General features: G+C 38.5%; 1 protein-coding gene and 1 pseudogene across 1 annotated transcript in view; one reads left to right on the plus strand and one right to left on the minus strand.

The window, feature by feature from the left end:
- PPP2R1A (protein phosphatase 2 scaffold subunit Aalpha) overlaps nucleotides 1-7,044 on the plus strand; it is a 52,141-nt gene extending 45,097 nt beyond the window's left edge. Inside the window, exon 16 of the transcript XR_004281151.1 lies at nucleotides 6,300-7,044. The gene's annotated coding sequence lies outside the window, so the exon portion shown is untranslated. The remainder of the gene's footprint in view (nucleotides 1-6,299) is intronic.
- Nucleotides 5,970-6,919, minus strand: LOC116580049 (annotated as a pseudogene).
- Nucleotides 7,045-7,313: the final 269 nt, after the last annotated feature.

The raw sequence follows: 7,313 nt of genomic DNA on the forward strand, positions 1-7,313 counted from the left end.
GCCCAGGTGGCTCAGTTGGTTAAGCAGCTGCCTTCAGCTTGGGTCATGATTCCAGGGTCCTGGGATTGAGCCCCACATCAGGCTCCCTGCTCAGCAGAGAGCCTGCTTCTCTCTCTCCCCCTCTCCCTGATGCTCTGCTTACTTGTGCTCGCTCTCTCTAACTCTCTGTCAAATAAAATATTTTTTAAAAAATCATTTGATCATAGGGGCATCTGGGTGGCTCAGTAGGTTAAGTCACTGCCTTCGGCTCGGGTCATGATCTCAGGGTCCTGGGATCAAGCCCCGCATTCAGCTCTTTGCTCAGTGGCAAGCCTGCTTCTCTCTCTCTCTCTCTGCCTGTCTCTCTGCCTACTTGTGATCTTTCTCTGTCGAATAAATAAAATCTTTAAAAAGAAATCATTTGATCATAAAGACCAATACCACACTACTTTGATTATAGTAGCTTTGTTTGGAAATCAGGAAAGTGAGTTCAGTACAATAGCTTTGTTCTTTTTCAAGATTGTTTAGTTATTGGGGGTCCCTTAAGATTCCTTAAGGTGCCTTAAGATTCCATAAGATGGGTTTTTCTAGGGCGCCTGGGTGGCTCAGTTGGTTGGACGACAGCCTTCCGCTCAGGTCATGATCCTAGAGTCCCGGGATCGAGTCCCACATCGGGCTTTCAGCCCCATGGGAAGTCTGCTTCTCCCTCTGACCTTCTCCTCGCTCATGCTCTCACTGTCTCTCTCTCAAATAAATTAATAAAATCTTTAAAAAAAAAAAAAGATGGTTTTTTCTATTTCTGCAAAAGACATCGTTGGGGTCTTGATAGGGATTTCGTTGAATCTGTAGATTGCTTTGCTGTTGAGTGGTAGTGACATTTTAGCAGTATTAAGTTTTCCCATCCATGAACATGGGATGCATTTCCATTTATTTTTATGTTAAATTCTTTCAGAAATGTTTAGTAGTTTTCTTTGTAGAAGTCTCTTACCTCTGACTATTTGCTTATTCTTGTTTTTATAATTTCCTTTTCAGATTGTTCATTGCTAGCATATAAAAATGCAACTGGTTTTTCTGTTGACTTCATTTTGCTAGTTTGGTGAATTCATATATTCTAACAGTTTTATTCTGGAATTTTTAGGCTTTTCTACATAAAAGATCGTATCTGCAAACAGATAATTTTACTTTTTCCTTTCCAATTTGGATGCCTTTTTTTTTTTTTTTAATTACAGATTTACTCTTTTTAAGACTTCCAGTACTGTGTTGAAGAGAAGTGGTAAGAGTTGGGACCATTGTTTTTAATCTCGGAGGAAAAGCTTTACTTGAACTCTTGAGTATGTGATAATTGGCTGTGGGCTTTTCATATATGGCCTCTGTTTTGTTGAGGTACATTCCTTCTATACTCAGGTTGTTGAAAGTTTTTATTATGAGAGGATATTAAAGTTTGTTAAGTGCTCTCAACAGTTACTGAGATGATTGTATAATTTTTATCCTTCGTTCTGTTAATGTGGTCTATCACATTTGTTGATTTGCATATATTGAACCATCCTTACATCTTACTTGATTATGGTGTATGGAACTTTTTATGTGCTTTTGAATTGGGTTTGCTAATATTTTGTTGAGGATTTTTGCATCGATATTCATCAGATAAATTGACGTGTAGTTTTGTTTCCTTATAGTGTCCTTATCTAGCTTTGGTATCAGTGTCATGCTGACCTTGTGAAATGAGTTTGGGAGTGTTCTTCTTCATTTTTTGGAGGAGTTTTAGAAGAACTGGTGTCAGTTCTTTAAGTGGTAGAATTCATGGGTGAAACTATCTGGACCTGGGATTTTCTTTGTTGGGTTTTTGATTCCTTATTCAGTCTCCTTAGTCGTTATTGGTCTGTTCAGGTTTTCTGTTTTTTTGTTTTTGTTTGTTTGTTTGTTTGTTTGTTTTAAATTTTATTTATTTATTTATTTGACAGAGATCACAAGTAGGCAGAGAGGCAGGCAGAGAGAGAGGAGGAAGCAGGCTTCCTGCTGAGCAGAGAGCCCGATGTGGGGCTCTATCCCAGGACCCTGGGATCATGACCTGAGCCGAAGGCAGAGGCCCCAACCCACTGAGCCACCCAGGCGCCCCTGTTATCCAATTTTGGTAGACTGTATGTATCTAAGAATTTATTTCTTCTAGATTGCCTGGTTTGTTAGCATATTATTTTTCATAGATTTTTAATGATCCTTTTTATTTCTGTGGAATCAGTTATAATGTTTTCCTTTCATTTATAAATTTTTTACATCCCCCTCCCTTCTCTCTATCTCTGTTTTTTGTTTTGTTTTGTCTAGCTAACAATTTGTTATTTTCTTTAAAAAAAAACAAACAAACAAACCTTAGTTTCAGGGTTTTTTTTTCCTGTTCTAGTTCTTGTCTCTATTACATTTATTTCTCTTTATTTTTTCCTCCCTTCTACTAAGGTTTATTTCTTTCATTTTAGTTTCTTGAGGCATAATGTTAATTGCTTATATGAGACTTTTTTTTATTAATATAGATATTTATTACTATAAACTTTCTCTTAGAACTGCTTTTGCTGCATCCTGTAACTTTTGGTATATTGTATTTCCATTTTCATTTGTTTCGGTATACTTTCTGATTTCCCCTTTTGACTTTTTTTTTTTTTAACTTTTTGGTTCAGGAGTATGGTATTTTCACATATTTGTGAATTTTCCAGTTTTCCTCCTTTTATTGACTTCTAGTTTCATGCCATGTGTTTCAGAAAAAATACATGATATGATTTCAGTCTTCTTTAATTTGTTAAGACTTGTTTTATAGCACAGCGTGCAATATACCTTATAAAATGCTCCATGTATGCTCGAAAAGATATTATTATAGTGCTGTTGAATGGAATGTTCTTCAAGTTGACTGTTTCCTTGCTGATTTTCTGTCTGGATGAAGCATCAGTGTTGAAAATGGGGTATTGAAGTCCCCAACTATCATTGTGTTACTGTCCATTTTTCCCTTCAGGTCTGTCAATATTTGCTTTAAATACTGAGGTACTCTAGTACTGGATTATATGGATGTATATTTGCTGTATCCTCTTAATGAATTGACCCCTTTATCAATATATATTGATGTTCTTTTGTCTTATGACTGATGCTAATTGAAAGTCTGTCTTATCTGATGTAAGTATGACCGCTCTTACTCTCTTTGGTTTCCCTTTTTATGGAATGTCTTTTTCCATTGCTTCACTTTCAGCCTATGTGTATCTTTTCTTCTGCTCTAGACTCTTGTTCAACCCCTGTAGTAAGTTTTTCAGTTCCTTTGTTTTAATTCTTCAGCTCCAAGATTTCTGTTTGATATTTATCTCTCTCTTTGTTGAAATTCTCACTTTGTTCATGAATTGTTCTCCTGCATTAAGTAACCTTATGATGGTTATTTTGAATTCTTTGTCAGGTAAATCAGATATTTACATTTCATTAGGGTTGTTTTCTGGAGATGTATCTCATTCCTTTGAGACATGTTTCCATGTTTCATCATTTTCCTTGACTCTGTGTTGATTATTAATTATTAACTATTAATTATTAATGTGTTGTGCATTAGTTAAAAAAAAAATTGCCACCTGTACCAGTCTTTAGGGACTGGGCATATAGATTTGGGGAGCCTTTCAAATCTTCACACTAGTTCAAGCTACCATCTTTGTTATAGTGGCCCCAGGCATCTAAAATATGTTGGGTCTTGTCAGTCTGAGACAGGTAAGACAGAAACCAGTCTTTCAGTCATCACCAGAGAAGTTGGGTTTTGGACATAAAGTCAGGCCTTCTCTGCCTAGGGAGAATGTGGAATCTAAACTTTTTCTTCTGCTCACACTGCATTGAGCTGGAAGAGGAGTTTCGTTGCCTGCTTATATGCTTGTCTAAACCTCTCTTTACTCCCTTGGCCTCCAGGCATCTAGAGTATGCCAGGTTCCATCAGCCTTCTGAGACAGAAAACAAACCAATCCCCTGGGAAGCCCTTGGAAAAGTTGGAACTTTGGATGTGTGATACAGCTCTTTCTTCCCTCCGGGAAGCTGGGAGCTCTGCCAAGCGTAGGGATTATGACAAGAGTATCTCAAATTTTCCTGCCGGTCTCATTGACTGGTTTGATGCTCACCCAGGGTGCAGGAATCTCTCAACTAGTTCATGGATTTCAAACAAAAGGAAGGCATCTCTTAGCTGTTGTTGAGTCACTGTGTCTGTTGGGGAAAGGAGGGTTCTGGGCCTCCCATTCTGCCATTCTCCTGGCCCCACCCTCACAGGCACATTTCCTTTTTGTTTCCTGCAACCTTTGGCTGTTCACTGGTAAGAGACATGAAGGTTTAATGCTTTTCATTCACCCAGTTCTCTATCAGCCTTGATAAGTCCTCAGTTATCCTTCCAGAAGGAGGGTAAATGACAAACTAGTGAAGCTGCTTGTTTCAGGCCTGCCTCTCACTGCCTGGTTTAGCATCACATACCAACCACAAGACTAAAGTGAAAATGATAAAAATTACTAAGCCTGGATAAAGTTGTGTATAAACCAGGTGTGTACACTGTTGATGGGTATAAAATTTGTACAAACATTTTGGAAAGCTGGCAGTTATCTCCAAAAGCTGAGTAGATGTAAACCTATGGCCCAAAAGTTCCTCTATCAAATATGTACCCAACAGACATTCATACATGTACCACCAAACCAGTGTCTAGAATTTACATACCAGTGCTGTTTATTCATGATAGCCCCCAAATGAAACTCACTCATATGCATGGACAGAAGAATTATTAAATTGATTGACTGATAGAAAGAAAATTGATGTTCACACAGTGGAATTCTGTCACGAACAGCATGAAAAAATATGGATAAATTAACAAACATGGAATTTTTAAAAAAGATTTATTTATCTGAGAGAGTGGGCATGCATGCAAGTAGGGGGAGGGACAGAGAGAGGAAGAGAATCCTAAGCAGACTCCGCCTGAACATAGAGCCTGACATGGGGCTCAATTCCACAGCCCATGAGAAATGACTCAAGCTGAAATCATGAGTTGGACACAATGGACTGAGCCACTCCGGTGCCCCCAAACATAAGGAATTTTAAAAGCCAAATATAAAGGAGTTCAGGCAGTAGGATTCCATTCAGTTGAATTACAAAGAAGTGAAATCGGTGTATGCAGTTAGATGTCATAATAGTGGTTACTCTTGGGTTAGTCTTGGGTAACTGGGAGGGCATGAGGAAACAAACATCTCTTAAGGTTGTCAGTGTTTTCTTTTTTAACCTCGGATCTATATACATGTGTGTTCAGTTTGTGAAATTTGAGCAGTGCACTCATAAGCTATGCATTAAAAAATTTTCAATACATATCAGCAACTAAAAAAGTTAGTTATAAGAAGGTAGGTAGGTTAGTATTCAGTGACCTTGTCAAGGTGGAGGTTAACTATTAAATAACTATATTGTGATTAGTATTTACAAATGCTGGGCAAATTCTGGGTTGAAGTCTAAGATACTAAATCAACATCACCTTGGAAGCAAAATGTAGAACTAACACAGAAGTCAACATAGAATAAAATAGAACAGGTATCATGAAGCACACATAATAAGTTGGTAAATGCTTTCCAAATTCGCCCATTATTAAACATGAAAGACTAATCCTGTTAAAAGTCAAATGTTACTTACTTTATAAATGTTATTCATTTAGACTTTTTTTCAAGAGATACAACTAGGACATAAGAACTAAATTAGGTAAGTGAAAAATACCTTTCATGTATGTTAAGATCAACTAGAAGGGCAGGATAAAGATAAGTATTTTAAATTAAGAACTTTACATTCTAATAGTTTTCCAGTATTATTACCTGATGGGTGATCATAATCAGATTGATAGGAACACACACCATGAAATGCCCGAACACACACACACATTCTATAATACACAAATATGTGTGTGTGTGTGTGTGTGTTTACCACCACTCTTGCAATGTCACTGTTTCATACGATTCTGAGGGGGATGAGTGGATAAGTGACTGAACATTGGGTGAAAACACTGTTTACATTTTCCTCCTAGCTGAGGGACTTTGTATTATGTAGGCAAGACAGAACGTAGATAGACTGTGTGTGCTCATGGCTTACGAGCAGGCAGTTGGGAAGCAGTGATTACTGAATTGGTGCTCAGGAAGATCCAGTTGGGATTATCAAAAACAGACAAAATGACTTGAAAGGTGGAGGAGAGGATAGACAAAGGTGCTCACCAGACAAAGGATGGTTTTGGTGGCTGTGGACTCAAATGATGTGGAGGAGTCATTGGTCCTGTGACTATGTGGGACCTTCTGCTTGTGCTTGAACAGGATGAAAACCATGCAGCTGCCGACCCAGAGCCTGCGCCCCAAACATAGCACGTCAGGGGATGGTAACAATTCTGCATACATTGAGCCTCTGGCTTTGTCATGACGAACTGAAGAACAGTATCCAAACTTATTTCTGTTTGTGATTTTTTTGTTGCTCCATTTCCTGTTGATATACATAAGAAAAATTGTGTTTACCAGCCTGGGCAGGATCCAGCACAGGGCTGTGGACGTGCTTATGTACTTTGGAGTTCACTTTAAGCCCCGTCTACCTGAAATTCTAGGACTGATCATGATGGCCTGGAAGACAATCCAGAGGCTGCTGCTACCCTTGGACACAACCCTGCCCACTCTGTGAACATGCAAAAAACGTTTGTCATTGAGGAAATGTCTCCACCCAAAAGGTATCATTGTGTGGGGACTCCTTTAGGCAGAATGCCCAAGGAGTTGGCTATAATCAGTGGCTTGAGAATCAAATCGATGGACCTTGGCCCACACCCAGTAAAATAAAAAATAAAGACCTTGGCCCACACCCAGTAATGGTAAAGAAGAGAAAAATTGCCCAGGATTCCAACCATAGTATATGATGAAATCACCCCCACCGCCAGAGCTCCGACAGTCATCTTGTCAGTTCCCAGTGACTGAGTGTATTTCTGAGCTAAAGGATCCTGAATGGGCCCTGGTGAGATGTATCATGTCAACTGGAATCCATTATTCTTCACTTAAAACTATTAGTTCCACTAAGAAATGTTGACTTAATGTTTTTCTTTTACTAAGAGTTTTCCACAGGTTGAATGTGTAACTATTTTAAAGAGTCTTTGTAATGTAAAATCACTTCTGTGAAGGCACTCATGAGAGAACTTCATGCTTCACGAAGCCATGAGGCTGGCACTATTGTCGCTGTAACTAAAAGATGAAGAGAACAGATACAGAGAGAGGTTAAGTATTTGTATTTGTCAGAATCTACTGCTTAGGGCAGAGCAGGGACTTGAAATGGGTTGTGCTGTGTGAAAATTC

Source organism: Mustela erminea, chromosome 19 (genome assembly GCF_009829155.1).
Source record: "Mustela erminea isolate mMusErm1 chromosome 19, mMusErm1.Pri, whole genome shotgun sequence".
NCBI lineage: Eukaryota > Metazoa > Chordata > Mammalia > Carnivora > Mustelidae > Mustela > Mustela erminea.